Here is a 21,818-nt window from a genome sequence, read left to right on the forward strand (position 1 = left end):
CATTATACATCAAGATACTGATGATGGGGATAGGGATGGCTATTAAGGTACAAACAGCAAGGGTAAAATTATGTACCTATAACTAAAGGTACAAAGGACATACCTTACAGGGTACCACTAGTGACAAGCATTTGTACCCCTTTAGTTAACAAATCTGAACCTTTATTTCTGAGACTGTATATCCTATGGAGTGACATATACCTATGGCTGGCCCGGCAATTAGGCGGCTGCCTATGGCTGCAGATTCACACGGGCGGTATTTTCAAAGCTAAACTGACCAGGAAGCACCTCCAACAACCCATAAAACCTCACATAATTCTGCCCAAAAACAATGACAATTTCCCTCAACCAGTGGCATATGGGCTTTTTAGGTGAGCGCTTATGCCGCCCTGTGATAAGCAGTGCCCGCTTTGTCAACGGCAGGGGAGCAAAAAATCCTCTAACACAAATCATGTAGCAGATATAGCCAGGGCCGGCTCCAGGCATAAGCGACCGAAGCGGTCTAAACTTTTAGTAATCATGGCCGAATACCGAACGGGCACGCAGGGCACATGCCCAGGGGTCCCTGACCTCCAGGGGGCCCCCATTGATTTTAAGGGTCAGACACACCGATAAATCTGACTGCCGATAGGTACCTAGCACCTCTGCCCAGAGTGGCAGTTACCCTTTGGTTGTTCACACAGAGTGAGTGGACCTGGCTGCCAAGTGGGTGGGCCTATGCCCTCCAAGGCCCACCCATGGCTGCAACCCTGCCCAGTCATGTTAAATCCATAGATTAGGGCCTAATGAATTTATTTCAATTGACTAATTTCCTTATGACCTGTATCTCAATAAAACTTTGAAACTGTTGCGTTTACATTTTTGTTCAGTATATATACACTACATGACCAAAAGTAGGTGGACGTGCTCATCAAACATCTCATTCCAAAATCATGGGCATTATTATGAAGTTGGTCCCCCCTTTGCTGTTATAACAGCCTCCACTCTTCTGGGAATGCTTTCTACTATATGTTGGAACAATGCTGTGGGGACTTCCATTCAGCCACAAGTGCATTACTGAGGTCGGGCACTGATGTAGGGCGATTAGGCCTGCCTTGAAGTCGGCGTTCCAATTCCTCCCAAAGGTTTTCAATGGGGTTGAGGTCAGGGCTGTGTGCAGGCCAGTCAAGTTCTTCTACACCGATCTCGACAAATCATTTCTGTATGGACCTCGCTTTGTGCATGGGGGCATTGTCATGCTGAAACAGGAAAGGGCTTTCCCCAAACTGTTGCCACAAAGTTGGAAGCACAGAATTGTCTAGAATGTCATTGTATGCTGTAGCGTTAAGATTTCCCTTCAATGGAACTAAGGGGCCTAGCCCGAACCATGAAAAACAGCCCCAGACCATTATTCCTCCTCCACCAAACTTTACAGTTGGCACTATGCATTGGGGCAGGTAGCGTTCTCCTGGCATCCGCCAAACCCAGACTCGTCCGTCAAACTGCCAGATGGTGAAGCGTGATTCATCACTCCAGAGAACGAGTTTCCAGTGCTCCAGAGTCCAATGGTGGCAAGCTTTACACCACTCCAGCCGACGCTTGGCATTGTGCGTAATGATCTTAGGCCTGTGTGTGTTGCTCAGCCATGGAAACCCATTTCATGAAGCTCCCAATGGAAGGTTTGTGCTGAAGTTGCTTCCAAAAACTGTTTGGAATTCGGTAGTAAGTGTTGCAACCGAGGACAGACGATTTTTACGCGCTATGTGCTTCAGAACTCAATGGTCCCATTCTGTGAGTTTGTGTGGCCTACCACTTTTCGGCTGAGCCGCTGTTGTTCCTAGATGTTTCCACTTCACAATAACAGAACTTACAGTTGACATGGGCAGCTCTAGCAGGGCAGAAATGTGATGAACTGACTTGTTGGAAAGGTGGCATCCTATGACGGTGCCTTTCTACTGCCAATGTTTTCTATGGAGATTGCATGACTGTTTGCTCTATTTTATACACCTGTCAGCAACGGGTGTGACTGAAATAGCCAAATCCACTCATTTGAATTGGTGTCAACATACTTTTGTGTATATATAGTGTAACTAGCATACTAGGAATATTATAATTAAATCACAATGGATTTATTTTTGAATGAAGCAGCTGCCTGTTAGCTGTCGAGAGTCGCTGGAGTAGCTAGCTAGCTGTGTTGTACTAAATAGTGATGTTAACCGTTTAGCAAACGTTAGCTAGCAAGTGAACTGGCACAGGCAGTATAGGAAAATGGACAGTGAATGGAATTACTTCATCATCTTGTTAGTTAGCTAGCTTGGTTAAGCATTTAGTTTTGTGTGCATTGTGCTGCACTTATCACCCCATTCATTTCATATAAAGTGTGTGTGACTGTCTAGCCCAATTATCAATCTAACATTAACTAGCTAGCTAACTAATGAGCAGGTGCACATTATTAAACTGAACCTAACAAAAAATCAGTCCTCAAGCACAAATCTCCTTAGCTAGATGTAAAAGATTGCTCTAGAAAAAAATGTTTTATGCAGCTTTATTGTTTTTGATACAGTTGCTAGAACAATTCTGATGGAAAGGTGGTGGATTATACCAGGAAAAGTTTGGTTGTCACTATTTACCACAGCCACAAAGTAAAAATGTCCTATATCGTAAAATAATCATGGGGGTTAGCTATAATTATGACTTTGTGGATGTGGTAACTAGTGACAACCAAAAAGTTTCCTCTTCTTTTCCTTTTTCTTGTCAGTTCTGTCTGCTCCCCCACATGAAGTGTGTGCTCTCTGATTGGCTCAAAGTCAAGTTCTAGGCCACAAGTCGAAATGGCAGGTTCTTTGGTACCAGGTCAGTTAACAGCAGGGCCGTCTTTTGTTCTAGCAAGGGAAGGAACGGCCTCCTACTGTGCTAAATGCCGATGGGCAGTCTGATTTCTCAGTGTGTATGTACCACTAGTCACTCTAACTCAGATGTCATTAACATGGCATAAATCATGGCAAAACGTGTAGAATTGCAGGAAATTTGCTTCAAAACTGCAAACACTAACCCTAACCAACCAACTCCCACTTAGGGCCCCCAAAAGGCTAGAGTCGGCCCTGGATATAGCCTATGGTAGAAAGAGTATGTGGCCCTTTCTGTAGCATACTGTGGCTGGAGATAAAATGTATGACAATGTAAGGAGACTGACACTTTTTAAAGCATGCACGTTTCTCCGATCAAATAGCCTGACCTAAATGGCGCCCAAACAAATAAAAAATGCACTGACATGTTAACAAACACAATATCCTAAAAACAGGACAGGTCAAAGTAAAATGGACAATCAGGCGACTCACAACTGCTGTCCAGGAGTTTCACCCCGTGGGCTAAACTGTCATGATCAGTGGTTTCAGTTTGTATCCATTTTTGTCAAGCTAGCGGAAAAAATATATACTTGTGCATTTTCCACTGTGTAAACACATTGATTCTCATTGCAAGTAGGTTCAGGATAACTCCTGGTAAAGCTGGGTAGATGATATTCAGAGCTTAAATAGTCAAATTGATTAGTCACAGGAATCAGGACAAATAAGGCCAATGCAAGTGCCTGTTTTACAAACAGTTGGACTACCACATGGATGGGCTTTCATAAAAGTTCAATGCAGCAGCACTGTAGGCTACACCCCAGTAGGCACGGCCGATGTCTTTTGGATGTCTTTTTTTTGGCTCTGACCAGATGTCTTTTTTTTTGTGTTTTACAAACGGTAGGCCTACCACATGGATGGATGGTAGGCCTACCGTCAATGCCCGGAAAATAAGTATTTTCAACTTTAATTCAGAACTGAAAATTAACCTGATTTCAACGTCCGATAAAGACGTCTTTTAACCTTTTTTTCAGAACCTAAAATGAACCAAAATTCAGTGTATGGAAAATACTGTTTTAGATAACTTTTCAAGTTAATTTTGTTTACTGAGACTATTGTAGATTTGCGTGGGTAGAGAAGGGTGGCAAAAAAAAACTCCCATAAGGCAGCTTAACGGCCAAGACTGGACTTGCTAAACCGAACAATACTTTCAATATGGAATATGACTTCATGTTTAAATTACAGTATGTGTATTTCGCTTTTAAGGCAGTAATTGCTGCACCAATTACTGCAGCACAAATAACAACAATCTCCCCCCTGTAATACATAGCTGCTTAAATTTGGTTTGAGGTGTCTCTTCGAATTTCCAATTCAGCCACTACTGTGAGTGAGAACTGAACACACACACGCACACACACACACACACACACACACGCACACACAATCGGATAGTGAGGTAATCATACTCCACGTCTAGATTTGTGACCCCCTGTGGGGTTGATTGACACTTGGAGACCTTGATTTGAGTCTTCTGTCTATCTTTGACAGGGCAAACCAAGTTGCCTTGAGGCTCGACCTCTCTGTTTATCTCTGAGAGCTTAGAACTTTTCACATAGGCAAACAAACTGTCCAACAATGGATGAATATGTCTTGTTAGGTTAGACACACATCATGCCAACAGATGCTCTGTCCTTAGATATTGGTTATTTTAGTGGTTCGTATGCATTTATTTCCAACAACATATTCATTGATGCTTTGCTCTTCACAATAAGCCTATGTCAGATGTTTTGACGTGTGTCCTTGATGCATCACTAAAGGAATGAATCCAAAAATAATAACCCACCCACCTGCACAAGCTGCTTCATGTGTAAAGCAACCTACTTATCGGGTAGTGTTGGCGACCTGAGCGGTACTTCCCAGGTGTCTGCATGACAGGTTACTTCAAAGGGTGGATTTACAGTGCAACACTTCTTCTAAATTGCCAAACAGCGAACCATCATCTTCAAGTTCACCAACTCGCTACTGGGATACCATCCCAGTGCAGGCACCAGGAGCCAGCCTTAACATATTCAAGTTCCCTCCACCTGCCATATCTCATCTTATTTTATTCTCCCTGTATTCATCTCCTTAGGATACCAAGGGCACTAATGGCTGTTCCTCTTATGTGGGAGACATTAAAATGTCAGTGTCATTAATGTAGTCTACACTGGCACTGGCTGGATGTCATTAATGTATTTGACAACGAGCCACCTAGAAGGCCAAGTATTGCATAGGATATACTAGTGTTGCCAATGGCCATATTATTATATAATAAACCGCAGAGCTGAGAGCTGTCATCAACTTGCACTGGAAATACATTTAGAATTGTCCAAGAAGGTGAGGTGGGTGGGCATAATGCTTATGTATGACACCATCTATGAATTGTTGTGGCTCACAAAAGGTTTTCAGGCACAAATATGCAACTGTATGGTTGCCTAGGCGTTCACCGTATAATTTATTCATGAGCTATAAAAAGTCTAGAAAGGTAAACAAACAGTGGTGATGTGTAAATTGCATTTTTGAATTCATTTCTATGCAGAGCTTCCACCCTCCCACCCACACAAACATGAACACAGACACATACTCTTGCGGTAGAGGGACCTGAGAAGTGTTTGTCAGCAGAGTAAATCAGAAGCTTTATCTATACTCACCCTGTGCTTGAATACAAGGTGCGTCAAATAAACACAAAATAATGTATTGCAGCACCCACCACAAAACCCACTCCCTAAAAACTCAAGATAAGACAAAACCCTGCAAGATTACACAGCACTTCACCAACCAACCTACCACAGATAGTCACATACCATTATTCACACACCGCCTCCCACTACTCTCAGCCGGAGACAAAACCCTACACGCTTACTCCGTCAGACTGCATTCCAGCCTCAGAAACAGGGGGACCAAAAGGGGCGTGACGCGTATAGAGGGAGCTGATGAGGCGGGGGGCGGGGGGGAACTCATTTAAACGTTACACTGCCCAGATTCTTTCTAGTTCAGCAGGTGTGCTCTCTCTTCACCGGCTCCTAGGCCTCCCGGTGGTCACCACATGCCAATTAAATTCCATTACTCAAGAGGAATCTCACACCGCCACAAATTAATTGCAGAGTGCCTAGAGGAACAAAAGAACGAAAGAAAAGAAAGGCGTACTCTAATCTTTAGTGTAATGTTACTGCCTCAGGCATCTACAAAGCCCTTACTCTCCACCTCCACATTGGTTGGTGGCTGGGATCATTTTGAGAAATGCACCATGCACCCCATTTCAGTAAATCCAGTTTTACACAAGGCACCCGTACTAATTTATTGTGTGCAATACGCTCACATTTTACATACACTTCAATCACCATAAAATATATGCGGATTGTTTGCATATTACATTTATATTGAGATGCAGTGGATTCTTTCAGCAGTTTACCAGCAATATGGTCTGTGAAATGTCACAAGTTTCCATACATTTAATCATGTATTCCTCACTCATGCAGTTTACCCATGAAAAGTTCTGCAATAAGCTCAGGACAGTAAAATCGATTTAAAGTTGACTGCTCTGAAAACTTCCTTGATTTCCTCATGCCAAACAATCTGTGAACGTCAGAGACACGGAATGCAATACAATAGTAGCAACATGTAGAGGGTTGGGCAGTTCCATTTCCTTGATGACTTGAAGATGGATGATGTCTAAGAGTGTCCAGGTTCATATATCTCACTTTCTTTTCACATGAAATAAGAGGCCATTGATGGACATCAGTGTGAGAAAGGTAATCGATGAGAAAAAAAGCACACAATCAAAGGGTGGCTGGGGACATTGATGGAGTTTCATGACAGATCCGGAAGTGTTGAAGGATTCGATAAGCACCTGGGCCTCTCTTAACTCTCCTGTTCTCAAAAGCTTTGCGATCAATCTCCCTGCTCTAATTTAAGAGTAGCAGGAATTGGATGGATAAAGTGGTTGGTGGTTAAATCTGTAGAGATGGGCCCCAGGGGTCTGTAGCTAGAATTATTTCAATACTTCCTTTCCTTGTGTCCTTTCCCTTACAGCCACTGATCAGACAGGATTACGGAGGTGAGTGTCATCTGGTGGAGGCCTATCCAGTCCTGTCTGCAATCAGTGGTCATGGAGGGAGTTACGACTACTGGGACTCATCAACTGTCCCCTACCTGTACCTACAGAGAGCTATAAATCCTTCAGCTTTGCAATCATTATCCATTTTAACATGGTAAGATTAAATTCAGTTCATGAACTGGAACCTCCCTCATTGAAATGTATGGTCTCTTCCCAATACATTTAATGCGTTGAACTATTGACCCCAAAGTCTATTTACTGAAGCCATCCCTCTCCCACAACCCTCTCTGCCTCCTTGTCTCCCTCAGAGCACCCCAGGCCCATCTTTATCAGTGCAAGGCCAGATGCATCCTGGGTGGTTTAAGCCATCCATTATCAACACAAGGCCAGGTGCTTTGTGGGATGGCAGATCAGAGGTCTCCCAGGAAGCTGATTGGGTCTTGTTCCAGTAGGGAAGGAGAAGCCTGGCCGATAGCAAAGAGGCACAAGGGACAGAAGGCCAGCACTGTAACTTATGGCAATGTGATGACCTGCATGAGAGGCACACACTATTAGCTAGCTATGTGGCTATTTCTCGACTACACCATTCTGCAGGACAGAAAAACTGTTTGGCAATAATAGTAGTTAGACAAAAAGTGTGTCATGGGAATGTTGTTTATGTTCTTTATGTTTCAGTGACTATATGTTGACCCAGCAACTTCCATACACATGTTGTTGGAAACAGGTTGGTGTGGGCAGAAAAATGTATTATGAACCTACAACAATCCCTACACTATACAGGCCACGGTAGTGGTGTAAGCCTTGGAGAGTGTACACAGTATTCAATAGTCAATTGCTTTGAAGTTTCTGGACAATAATTGAACCAACAGAGACATAGACTGTTCCTGAAAATGCCCCCACAGAAGAAGTTTTCTGGAAGGTATCATCACGATTCAATTTCTGCTTGAGAAAACAAATGCATTCACATTTTGATCCTGATCTTTGATAATGCTCTTATGACCTAAAAAAGTAAATGCAGATTTTTTTAATGGTAAAGCGAATATGTAGAATTAACTACAAGATCTTTAATTTTGGTAAATCTATTTTATTTAGGGAAATCCCATTGAGGCCATAGCCTATTTTACAAGGGACCCCTGTACACAATCATACAAATTCACAATATTTACAATTCCAATGCAATAAAAACACAATATTTACCATCAATTTAAGAAAAGTAAGTTAGAAAACACGATCATTCCTCAATTAAAAAAAAGTAATCAACTAGCTGTCTGAACTGCCCGACCCGCACCAATTCATGCAACTTTAGAGAGTTCTGGAGATCATTCCACAAGCAAGGTGCAAAAAAACTAAACACAGATCTACCTAACTCAGTGAAGACCAAATGGATCTCCAGAGTTAGCCATCGCTGTGATCTGGTCTAGTGACTCATATGCCTGTAATTTAACAATGAAGCAAGGTATGGCGGAAGTTTGCACAAGAGGGCTTTATAAACAAAAAGAGAGCAGTGCATTACGAGACTTGCTACTTTCTGATACAGTGATGTGTACTGAACCTATCGCCCATAATAAAGCATAGTGCGCAATGATAAACTGCGTCCATTGGCTTCAAAAGAGTGGCAGCTGCATTCATATAGACGATATTGCCATAGTCTAAAGCCGGAATGACCGTCGACTGAATGATTTGTTTTCTGCTATTTAACAAAAGGCATGTCTTATTCCTAGAAAGGAAGGCCATTTTTTATTCTTAACTAACTCATCAATATGCTTTTTGAAAGATACCCTGATATTTATAACAATGTGAGCACCATTTTCTTTAAAAAATAACCTATACTTAGTTTTGCATTAAGTACCCGCTTCAGTTCAACAAAGGCTTTCTGTAAAGCAAAAAAGGCAGATTGTAGTTATGAAAGAGCCTTGTCAGTAGCCTATAATCTAAAGATAATTTGCTCTGGAGAATGACCTTTTACAATGTTTTTCAAGTACATGTACCATGCTGCCATGGATACAGAGGCAGAGAATCATGTGTGGTTAGGCTTTTCTACAGGGCTACAAAATGTATACTATTTTCCAATAGATGAGTATACCGTATTTGCTGTGATATTCTCTTAAGATAACTATATTATGGCACACAGTCATTAGAAGAGCCAATAGTGTAGGTCTACCTTAGGGGACAAGGTGGTACAAAAACATTGGAAAAGGGGAGGATGGAGAACAAACGCCTGGATTGTTCTCCATCCTCCCCAGATTCAGAATATATACTTTTCATAATCATGACACGCTTTGTTCAAGAGCTATTGGAGATTGAAATACAAAATCTTAAAATATTTTTATGAAAAGGTGTTGATTGTTCTCCATCCTCCCCAGATTCAGAATATATTATGTTCATAGTCATGGCATGTGTGGTTCAATAGCTATTGGCGATAGAAAACCGAATATCCAGTGTAAAACTAATTTTAGCTCGATGTTAAAAACATGGTCCAGCTATAGCAAGTGGAAAATATTCCCAATACCTTGCTGAGTGAAAATCGACCACAAATGTTTCAGTCATTAACTCAAACTAGCATCATCAAAGCAACTTTGTAACAGACCCGCTGGTGTTTTCAAATCTGTGCGCGTCATCCGCTGTCTCAGACGGACAGAGAGCAGACAATATGAACCGTTAGAACATGCATTTATTTGTCTGCTGAATTACACTTTTATTCTTCAACTCTGTTATACAGACTCTTGTTTATAATAAGAGGGATAAAGATAGGCATATTTGTATTGTTGATGTGTTGCTGTAGTCGTGGATGGATCAGACGAACAGATAGGCCTAGAACGTAAACAAAGAAGCATCATGAGTAGGCTACCTGGAGAAATCTGACCTGCAATTTGCAAACAAAGCTGTTGTACTTTGAAGTGACACAAATGGCAACTTAATTAATTTTCACTTTCGTGAAAATACACTTTTGTTTATTATACTACAGTCATCAACACTAAATAAAAAAATTTGATCACTTTAAAATGGACATACATCAATAATTTATAAGCCCATTTCATAGAGGGTTAACACTGGACTATATTTAGGAACTTCCTTTGAAGAGATGGTGACTGCGACTAAATAGTTGTTTGATGGTCTAAATTCAGTGTACTCGTCTTTAACTGCCATTTCCAGATAGTCAGACTCTTCCCACATGCCATCTCATTTTTCTCAGCTTCAGAAGCATCTGCATTCACCAAATATGGTGTGGTTATCCTTATATATATTATCCAGTCTTGCCCAGAGGGAATTGTTAATATGTTGTACATTTTTATTCTAGTTAACATTTTCTTTGGAAAAATGCCGCAAAAAAGAATTATCCATGCATATCTTAAGTATTTTACAGATAGAAACATTTAATAATATTTATGCACAAACTGCTATGGTCCTGGAGTGTCTTAACAAATTAAAACCAACATTTTTAGGCTGTCTTCATCCAGTATACAGAAAAATGGATTTGCATGATATGCAAATCTGCACCTTTTTTATGAGTTATCACCGAATTTTTCGAAAAATAGTAATACAAAAAAGTGTTATTTGTGTCTAAATTCAACTGGTATAAATTGATTGTAATATGATTAAAGGGGGGAAAAAATATGCAATGAGGGTGTGATGCCTGGCCTTAAAAACTTTTACTCCAGTGAGCTAAATCAGGGTCACAGAGTGTTTATTGGTAGTCTTAAACAAATGTACTTTGAAACAAAAGTGTACACATCACACACATGGTTATGGGCTTAAAACAAAAAGAAGACACCTGTACCATGTCAGATATAGAGTTGAAATGTATTACATTTTGAGTTTGCATCCCAATATTACACTTTATATATATCAAAGAAGACTGAAATATAACAAAACCGTTAACATAACACTGGATTTTCGTTGTTTAAAAATATGTATATTAATTATGAAATTCTGAACAATATTAATAACGTTCCACCCATGAGGCCACTAGAGGGGGATTTGGTCATTTGACTGCAGGAAAGTGGTACAGCAACCCTCATAGTGTCTTGATATGTTTCATAAAGGTGTTTTGAATGCATGTAGGCTATATTCAAATGATACCGATTTATTTTTTCCTCATAGCTTATTCCTGCACCCCCCCATGTTTTTATGTTACGCATTCTAAGGCATGTGCATAATGCATGCATGCACTCAATCTGGAAAGGGACATTAATTAAATGGAACTAGCTAGGCTGCAACACCACGTTCACATTCCCAAATTATCATCGATGCATGGGAGGAATCAAAGTCTTTGTGCGAAATGTGAGAGGTAGTCATGGGTCTAACGGAATCATGTCCCCCGATATGCCCTCAACCGAAAACAGCCTGTGGAATTGCCCAGAGATAAAACACTAATGGCTGTGACGTCACGTCGAGAGCTCAGTGAAAGTCGCTCTTGAAGCCGCGGGTAAGAACGGGGGCAAGCCCGAGAGGTATTGGTATATTGAACAGTATAGTGACGCCGCAGTGTCTCCACGAGCTGCCCATCATTAATTTCACAAGTTATCCGGGTATTTGCATTACATGGTACTGGACCTGATGCTCAGCGTAGTCTGTGAGCAGTGAGCTCCTATTTGATGTGGTTTCATCTTGACTTCTTATCCATCAGTTTTGGGAATATTGTGAAACACAATGGAAAGAGTCGAAATGGGTACAAGACGAAGAGAGATATAACTTGGAGACAGCGAAGATGGACGTTTCCCAAACCGGCAGCCACTGTCTAGTTAGTGATATATCTCATGCGGAAAATATCGAGACAAATTTCATTTTACGCAATTGCTGCAAAGTGTTCCGGTGGCGCAGCCGTCTCATATCATACTAGCCATCCCGGAGAGTGGGAATCACAGAGTCACTGCGCTCCAAGCTCAGAGAATAATTTGCGGTGAAAAGCAGATTAAATTAAAGTGAGAAAATGCCTCACTTCAAATGATGTGATGGTCTAACGACTTGAACTTTTCTCTCCACTATAGGCTATCTGAAGAACGGAAAGGTTGCATTAATTTGGAATTGAAGGGATCATATAAATTATCTGTCATGGATTGTGCCTATTTTGTATTTTACTTTGAATTTAAGCCAACGGAGTAGCCTTAGGGAATCAACTCACTTTTATTTTAAACACTGCTGCATTGGATCAGAATGGATTTGTCATTGTAGCCAACTGCTGCTGCTGAAGACCGTGCGCTCCGTCCGGAATTTCAGACTTTTTTTCCCCTCAACGATGCAGCTCCTTCGACTAGCGTGGGCTTTAACCGGAGTCGCAGTCTGCTGTTTTGTTATCCTCCTCATTCACTCACACGTTCTAAAAGAAGGTAATTCCTTATCCATCGCTCTTCTTGGCTTTGTAGACCACTATTCTGAAACACATGTTTTATTTCACAAGCCTATGGCAATCTGTTAAAATATCATAGCCTATATTTATTCATGAATTCACGAGTAACGTTAGCATACATGCGTTGTGAAGAGGATTGGGGGTGAAGAGGATTGGGGGTGAGGAGGATTGGGGGTGAAGAGGATTGGTGGTCTGTGCTTCAACTGTAAGACGCCTTAATGTCCCATAAAATACTGATTTTAATCATTCATAGATTTGTAAGGTGTAGTTTTAATAAAATATCTCAACATCTATTATTACAGTAAATAACATGCCTGGTGCAGAGAAAGAGAGGGAGATAGAGAGCAGTGTGTTGGGAGCAAGAATAGAGAGGTCTTTTGTAAAAAAAAAAAAAAAAAGATTTCGTTATTCTTCAATAGATGGCACCAGAGTCACACTGAAGGACAATGTCAGGGTCAATGGTAATTACATTTTAGCATAATTACATAATTATTTCTTGTGACTAAGACATACATTACTCGGTTAGATGTTGCAACTGCCATTCACACTTGAATAGAATGCCAGCCACATGTTTTGGCGTTTTGAAAAGGTCTGTTGTAATCACATATTTACAGACACAGTGCTTGCACACACTTCATGAACTTAATTTTGATTCACAATAAAAATGTGTGCCCAGTAATATGTGAATGCAACTGTGACAGAAAATAATTACATTAAAATGAATGTCATGGGGAGAGTTGTTGCAGGAAAGTCAAACACACAATAAACTCTCCTTCCTGGGTGGGTGGGTAGTCCACTGCTTTGTGAGGGGTGCCTGTAATGGGTGACGCGGCGTGTCTCTTTCTCCTGCAAGGGGGCTTTGTGGCAATATATGGCACAACCATTTCTAATCCCACTTCGCCCCATGTTCCTTCCGGATCTTGGTGAGAAAGGCTGTTGAGAAAGCGCCGTTGTGAGAAGTAATTGCTCTTCCATACCCGCCGTATATGTGACCAAGTGATTAAGTGCGAGTTCACAACTTTGTTATGAGATTAGAGACATTTTTTCATAAGCTTTATTGGAATGGACGAGGGTGTATACATACTGAAGCTGTGAGAGCTATTGAATGTGGCTGTGTTTGCTTTGAGCAGATGCAGTAAAACATGCTCCCATTTTCCAAAGCTGGTGGGATGTGGGCCATATTATTTCTCGCTAAATTGTGGTCAAATGCTGGTTTCACACACATTGTGCCCTAGTGTGGGATCTCTTCCTTAGTTTTGTCTCATCTCAGATTGTATTTTATTTGATTGCGTACAACAGTATAAATCACTCGTAAAAGAAATACCCCATATGGAAAAATCACATGATTTCACATGTGACATTTCCACATATTTTGCACATGTAAAATCATGCGTTTTTGGGTAACTTCACATGTGATGATACTTCACATGAAGTTTCACATGTGGATTTTCACATGATAGCATAACCTTTCACATGTGGGTTCAAATGTCACGAGATTGTACAGGTGAAGTGTAACGTGATGTGTTCCAAAAACACGTTTTCATATGATTTCACTTGTGAAGTGTCACAAAGTGTACCAAAAACACGTTTTCATATGATTTCACGTGTGAAATGTCACAAAGTGTACCAAAAACACGTTTTCACCTGTCATGTGAAATCATGTGATTTTCCACATGTGAAATCATGTGGTTCAATATGTGACATGAAACTACAGTGTTAGCCATTGCTGTTAATTTTGCGGAAAATGTGTCATTTTACTGTACATTTCCACAGTAATAGTGTTTTGCTATATACACTACCCTTCAACAGTTTGGGGTCACTTAGAAATGTCCTTATTTTTGAAAGAAAAGCAATTTTTTGTCCATTTAAAATAACATCAAATTGATTAGAAATACAGTGTAGACCTTGTTTAATGTTGTAAATAGCTGGAAACGGCAGATTGGCCCATTATCAGCAACCATCACTCCTGTGTTCCAATGGCACGTTGTGTTAGCCATTTAAAATGATAAACTTTGATTAGCTAATTGATCATTAGAAAACCCTTTTGCAATTATGTTAGCACAGCTGAAAACTGTTGTCCCGATTTAAAGAAGCAATAAAACTGTCCTTCTTTAGACTAGTTGAGTATCTGGAGCGTCAGCATTTGTGGGTTGATTACAGGCTCAAAATGGCTAGAAACAAAGAACTTTCTTCTGAAACTCGTCAGTCTATTCTTGTTCTGAGAAATAAAGGCTATTCCATGCGAGAAATTGCAAAGAAACTGAAGATCTCGTACAACGCTGTGTACTACTCCTTTCACAGAACAGCGCAAACTGCCGCTAACCAGAATAGAAAGAGGAGTGGGAGGCCCCGGTGCACAACTGAGCAAGAGGACAAGTACATTAGAGTGTCTAGTTTGAGAAACAGACGCCTCACAGGTCCTCAACTGGCAGCTTCATTAAAAAGTACCCGCAAAACACCAGTCTGAACGTCAATAGTGAAGAGGTGACTCCGGGATAATGGCCTTCAAGGCAGAGTACCTCTGTCCACTGTCTGTGTTCTTTTGCCCATCTTAATCTTTTTATTTTTATTGGCCAGTCTGAGATTTGGCTTTTTCTTTGCAACTCTGCTTAAAAGGCCAGCATCCCGGAGTCGCCTCTTCACTTCACGCCTCCTCACTATTGGCAATTTCTAGAATGGAATAGACATAATTTCTCAGAACAAGAATAGACTGATGAGTTTCAGAAGAAAGTTCTTTGTTTCTAGCCATTTTGAGAATGTAATCGAACCCACAAATGCTGATGCTCCAGATACTCAACTAGTCAACTAGTTTTATTGCTTCTTTAATCAGGACAACCGTTTTCAGCTGTGCTAACATAATTGCAAAAGTGTTTTCTAATGATCATTTAGACTTATTAAATTATAAACTTGGATTAGTTAACACAACGTGCCATTGGAACACAGGAGTGATGGTTGCTGATAATGGGCCTCTGTACACCTATGTAGATATTCCATTAAAAATCTGCCGTTTCCAACATTAACAATATCTACACTGTATTTCTGAACAATTTGATGTTATTTTAATGGACAAAAAAAGAGCTTTTCTTTCAAAAACAAGGACATTTCTAAGAGAACCCAAACTTTTGAACGCTAGTGCATTTACTATGAATTGCAATACACTTGGGTACTTTTTGGCACGAGTTGCAAGTTAATGTACAAGAAATTCCAATTATTTTCAAAACTGGAGAATGTGGAATTTGGTTCACTTTCTGAAGTGACTGGAACTTAAATGGAATTGACATCAACATTGGTTAGCACACCTGGGACAGACACAACAACACCTATGATTTGAATTCACAGCCTCTTGGAAGCTAGCAACATGAATTTCCTGCTTCACCACCAGGTCTGTGGCCGTGACAGATATCGGCCACAGATTTATTGGCAAGAATACATTTCTTCACTTTGCTAAAAGTTGCCCGGAATCAAGTCAATAGCCGTGCAATTATCTGACAATACCAACGAAAAGTAGCTGTGCTCAGGGACACTTGACATTAAGGTCTAGATTTAATCAGATCAAGCATAAACACGTGATTGCCAACACCCACATAGCTGGTGCAGATCTGATAGAATCTAGCCCTAAAAGTGCATAAATGCTATTGGGATTTGAAGTTGCAGTATTTTAGTCTGGAGTGCATTAATGTCTCAGCACTGCCACAATATGGTTATTTGTTACCAGGAACATGTATCCACACACTCTCACATATAAGAGTACAGTTATAGTACAGTGTTGTTCCCTGGTGTACAAAAAGGTCAAAAGTGCACATAAGGTGCCTTCGTAGGTACACAGGAACTCACATGGGACTTTTTAGGGTACATGTGCGGATAATCTTTTATAATGGTACATTTTCTACCCAATATATTCAATATAATGCTGAGTTCGTAACCATGTGGGAGGTGGGAATTTACCAGTTGTGAAGTCGTAAATACCAGTTGGATGCATTCATGTGTTTGAACTTGTTGAGAAACGAATGTAAAAGATGCAAAAACAGAGATCAGGAAGCATAGAAATAGCTCACATAAAACAGATCTACTGCTTCTTAGACTTGCTATTAGTAAGCATGATAGATCTATAACACATATTTGGTCAGGTCGCGCAAAAATGTACATATTGCAGCTTTGTAAGAAATTACAAATTCACAGCATCAAGTTTTCATTAAGTTACTGGAAAATGGACAATAACCTCTTTACAGTGCAGCTCATTACTGACACATTCTCGTGCAAAGTTTGCAGAACAGGGTCAAAGGAGTTGCTCAACTTGCATCGCCATAACTAACCATCAAACTACTGCAACACTTCCATTGACGGTTGGCACAAATACACATATATTTAATCACGTGCCAAAATATGCCAATGAGCCCCAACCAGTACATTGCCCCCACCCATATTTTAAAACGCAATAATGATCCTAGCTTATATTCAAAATATTGTGTAGAAAAATATCCCGTTATCTACAAGATACCAAATTGTACCATGTGAGTTTAAATCTCTTTTACGCTCACAGATCTGGTGGTGTAGCTGCACTGTAGCAGGACATTACAGGTTGGTAGCGAGCAAGGGGTTATTAGTTTAATTCCCATTTAAGACTGAATCCAATGTTGTTCACATAACACAATTATACAAGATTTTACAGTAAAAATAAGTAAAAAAGAATTCAGCAGAATACTGTCGTTTTATAGACGTAACACTGTCAAGTTGTATATATTTACATTATTTTTACTGCAACTTCAGGCAAAGTGCAGAAATGTATTCGTGGCAAAAAATATATAGCCAATCTCCATTATGTCCATAGACCTGGTGTCTCAGCAGGAACATTATTCCTAACATATTACCCCTTATCAGAGTCTCACAATGTTGAATGTTTTGGTCTTCATACCCACCATTCATTGACTGAACATGTTTAAATAACTGTGTTGAATCTTCTCTCATGTACAGTATGTAGCGATGAGTACCCAATACTGCCTATAAGTACAGTGCATTCGGAAAGTATTCAGACTTTCTCCCCCAATTGCTCAGTTCGGCCGGGCGGCCAGCTCTAGGAAGAGTCTTGGTGGTCCCAAACTTCTTCCGTTTAAGAATGATGGAGGCCACTGTGTTCTTGGGGACCTTCAATGCTGCAGAAATGTTTTGGTACCTTTCCCCAGATATGTGCCTCAACACAATCCTGTGTCCGAGCACTATGGACAATTCCTTCAACCTCATGGCTTGGTTTTTGCTCTGACATGCACTGTCAACCGTGGGAGCTTTATATAGACAGGTGTGTCCCTTTCCAAATCATGTCCAATCAATTGATTTACCACAAGTGGACTCTAATCAAGTTGTAGAAACATCTCAAGGATGCACCTGGGCTCAATTTCAAGTCTCATAGCTTAGGGTCTGAATACTTATGTAAATAAGTTATTTCAGATTGTTTCAAAAACCTGCTTTCGCCTTGTCATTGTGGGTTATTGTGTGTAGATTGATGAGGAAACATTTTTTTTAAATCCATTTTAGAATAAGGCTGTAACGTAACAAAATGTGGAAAATGTCAAGGGGTCTGAATACTTTTCTAATGCACTGTACAGTATGTCTAAGCTCTGAGTGAACTCTCAAATCATCTATAAATGATTTACCCACATGCATAACTGCTAAAATGATACCGCATTTTAAAGTGTCAATCCTCTGAGCATTAACAAATGAGTTACCAACATTTATAACTGCTAAAAAGATACCATTAAATAAAGTGGAAACCGGCTGATCATTTATTAATGAGGTAGGCCTACCAATATTTATAACTTTTAAAAAATGTAGCTTCAGAGAAAGTGGAAACCTTCTGGCTATTTATAACAACATATATTCTCCTCAAAAATGCAATACATAGTGAGAACAAAATGTAATTTAATAGAAAGATACATTGGGGAAACTATTTTATTTGCAGTGACTAAAATCTATAGCCTATCATTGGTATAGTGAGTAGCCTAGCTAATTCAGATAAACGGGGTATTTTTCTCCCCTTTTATGGCAGTACAAATCAGAATAGAAATTCAAACCAGATGAACTATTTAAAATACAACCTAGGGTTGCATGGTCCCCTTCTGTGTCTTCATCTGTTTTTTTCTTGTTAAGCATTTTCCCATCCTGGAGCCTGAGATCTTATGGGAATCTGTGGGAGAGAAGAGGAATTTATGACAATTTAGCTTACTATCATCATTATCATGATTTATATTGTCCGTAGAGCTCAGAGACAGGATTGTGTCAAGGCACAGATCTGGGGAAGGGTACCAAAAAATGTTTGCAGCATTGAAGGTTCTTGAGAACACAGTGGCCTCCATTGTTCTTACATGGAAGAAGTTTGGGACCACCAAGACTCCTAGAGCTGGCCGCCTGGCAAAACTGAGCAATTGGGGGAGAAGGGCCTAGATCAGGGTGGTGACCAAGAACTCGATGGTCACTCTGACAGAGCTCTAGAGTTCCTCTGTGGAGATGGAAGAACCTTCCAGAAGGACAACCATCTCTGCTGCACTCCACGAATCAGTCCTTTATGGTAGAGTGGCCAGACGGAAGCCACTCCTCAGTAAATGGCATGTGACAGTCCACTTAGAGTTTGCCAAAAGGCACCTCAAACTTTCAGACCAGGAGAAACATGATTCTCTGGTCTGATGAAACCAAGATTGAACTCTTTGGCCTGAATGCGGCACAAAGTACAGAGCGATCCTTGATGAAAACCTGCTCCAGAGCGCTCAGGACCTCAGACTGGGGCGAAGGTTCACCTTCCAACGGGACAACAACCCTAAGCACACAGCCAAGAAAACGCAGGAGTAGTTCCGGGACAAGTCTCTGAATGGTCTTGAGTGGCCCAGACAGACCCCGGACTTGAACCCGATCAAACACCTCTGGAGGCACCTGAAAATAGCTGTGCAGCGACACTCCCCATCCAACCTGACAGAGCTTGAGAGGATCTGCAGAGAAGAATGGGAGAAACTCCCCAAATACCGGTGTGCCAAGCTTGTAGTGTCATACCCAAGAAGACTCAATGCTGTAATCACTGCCAAAGGTGCTTCACAAAGTACTGAGTAAAGGGTCTGAATACTTATGTAAAACCTGTTGTTGCTTTATGGGGTATTGTGTGTAGATTGACGAGGAAAACAAACCTTTTTATCCATTTTAAAAGAAGGCTGTAACATAACAAAATGTGGAAAAAGTCAAGGGGTCTGAATACTTTCCGACTGCAATGTATGTAGTGAGACTATGTTGAACTAGTTGTGTGAACCAATTTTAATTTGCAGTTACACCCCAAAATGGCTGACTTGCCATGTTTTCAGAAAATTCAAAAACAGCTCTGACATTGGGTGCAAGAAGCATCATGACACAAGATGATAGGGTATGGGTTTGTTTACAGGCCATGGTAATAGAGATACTAACCATTATAAGAAGAACAGCAACCGACGCTGCATGATGTCAAAAGCAATTTCAACCTAATCATTATTTCCCTGTTTTGACTTGAAGGCCAAACAAAGGAACCTTCATTTGTGGCACGGCCATTTAGTGAACTGCGTGATTGTTATTCCTATTTTCAATTTGGAGGAAATTAAAAAAAGATGGCTTTTAATGAATATCCCATATCAATGAATGTCACTTTCCCTTATTCCCTCATCCTTGAATAAATTGCATGCCAGTTGCAATTGTATCCCAACTGAAAGCAATTGGAAAATATTATGATTCAGGCTATGTAGCAAGTGAAAAGCAATATCACCACAGAAAGCTCTCTCTCATTTCCTGCTATAATTTCATTATTTGTGATCATGAGTGGGCCTGGTTATGCCTGAGATGTTTATTCCACAATGAAGAGCATCACATGGTGTTAATTTGCTCTCATTGCTTTTGCCTTTCACCAGTTGATCACTAGTCATGATCTTCAGTTTAGAATGCAATTAGTTTAATCAGCTGTGTTTGCTAGGGATGGGGAAAAAGTGTGACCGGCCCCCGAGGACTGGAGTTGCTCTATCTGAAATAGGGGAAATGGAAGACACATTGTTCTCAAAGTAAGGAAAGTGTGTCTGGTTAACATTGGTGGCAATGTTTGAATTTCATGCTTAAAACAGATCTTTCTTTTGTCTCTATCTTTCTTTTTGTGAATCTGGACATATACTTTCCTTCCATTTAAAGCTCTCTATAAAGTAGTATATGCAAAATGCTACATAGTATTTTGAAGAATAACTCACAAGGCTTTCTCTGCTAGTAAATATCAAACTAAAACACAGATTAAACAAGGAAGTGCCCTTGACAAATGACTCTGAATTGCATAACCGTATATTCATGTACTGTATCTATCCTGCCTATCATCTATCTGCCCAACTTTTATTTACAATGTCTTTCATTCATCCATCCATCATCCATCCATCTTCCTTCCATCATTCATTCATCCATCCATCTTCCATCTTCCTTCATCCACCCATGTCTGAAATGTCTACATGTTAATGGTTTTAAATGTATGTAAATTGTAAAGTATTTTAGTCTTTTTCATAAAGTCAGACCCCAAGAAGACTAACTGTCGTCCTAGCGTCAGCTAATGGGGATCCGAATAAAATAAAATAATCCATCCAACTTTCATCCATTCCTTCTTCCATCCTTTAATCCATCTATCCATCCATCTGTCGATCTAAGCAACCACAACATTAGTTAGGAAACATTAGGTTTGTTAAGGTGGGGTAACATGCAGGTGCATATGTACAGCATACATTATACTGTATTGATTGTAAAGAGGTAACACTCCATGGACCATTTGTCTAAATATTGGAATTTATGTTACCCACAAATGGTTTGTGGATAACATGGATGGATGGATGGATGGATGGAAGATGGATGAATGGATGGATGGATGGATGATTGAAAGACATTGTAAATAATTGGGCAGATAGATGATAGGCAGGATAGATACAGTACGTTGCACAATAGTTTCTGTTGGGAATAACAATTATTATATAGATATGAAGTGAATGTGCCCTTGTCAAACTGGGAATAAATGGAAATAAAAACAGTAGAAATGATTGACTTCAAAGTCATAATGGTCAGTCAGTAAATACACACAGAACTGCAACAATTTTTTTATTCATTCCAAGTTCAATGCAGGGCCTTGTAGCCTTTCTTGATTCTCAGTCCTCTGAGAACTCTCTCTGAATGTTCCTGTAGTATAAAGACTAGCCTTGTGCTGGAAAGTGACTGGTGGAAATGATGAATCGATCAAGAGATGATGAAATTGACCAGTCAAAAATGACACTCAACGTTTCAAACTTAAAGTTGTTGTGTGATTGTGGGCTTTTGCATTTGGTGAAAGTCCTCCATGGCACTTTCCATGCTAAAACATGCTTGGGGGCACTAGAGTCCTCTATGTATCTCTTTATCACCACCCCATTGAGCTCCTCTTTTTTCCTAGTCAGTTTCCATCCAACCTTTTTAGGCAAGTAAAAGGTCATGACAGGCCTGATGGAAACAATAAAATAAAACCAAATGATGACAATATTGATATAATAACCATGGT

The 21,818-nt window shown here is 40.2% G+C and overlaps 1 protein-coding gene across 3 annotated transcripts in view; it reads left to right on the forward strand.

Annotated features, from left to right (window-relative positions):
- The window catches only part of LOC139578197 (chemokine-like protein TAFA-5), a 111,528-nt gene that overhangs the window by 35,771 nt on the left and 53,939 nt on the right, over positions 1-21,818 (forward strand). Inside the window, exon 1 of one of the 3 annotated variants that reach the window (XR_011675508.1) lies at positions 11,208-12,245. The exons of the other annotated variants lie outside the window; for them this stretch is intronic. The gene's annotated coding sequence lies outside the window, so the exon portion shown is untranslated. Of the gene's footprint in view, positions 1-11,207; positions 12,246-21,818 lie in introns of those variants that run through there. 3 annotated transcript variants of the gene reach the window in all.

Source organism: Salvelinus alpinus, chromosome 6 (assembly GCF_045679555.1).
Source record: "Salvelinus alpinus chromosome 6, SLU_Salpinus.1, whole genome shotgun sequence".
In the NCBI taxonomy this organism is placed as follows: Eukaryota; Metazoa; Chordata; class Actinopteri; order Salmoniformes; family Salmonidae; genus Salvelinus; species Salvelinus alpinus.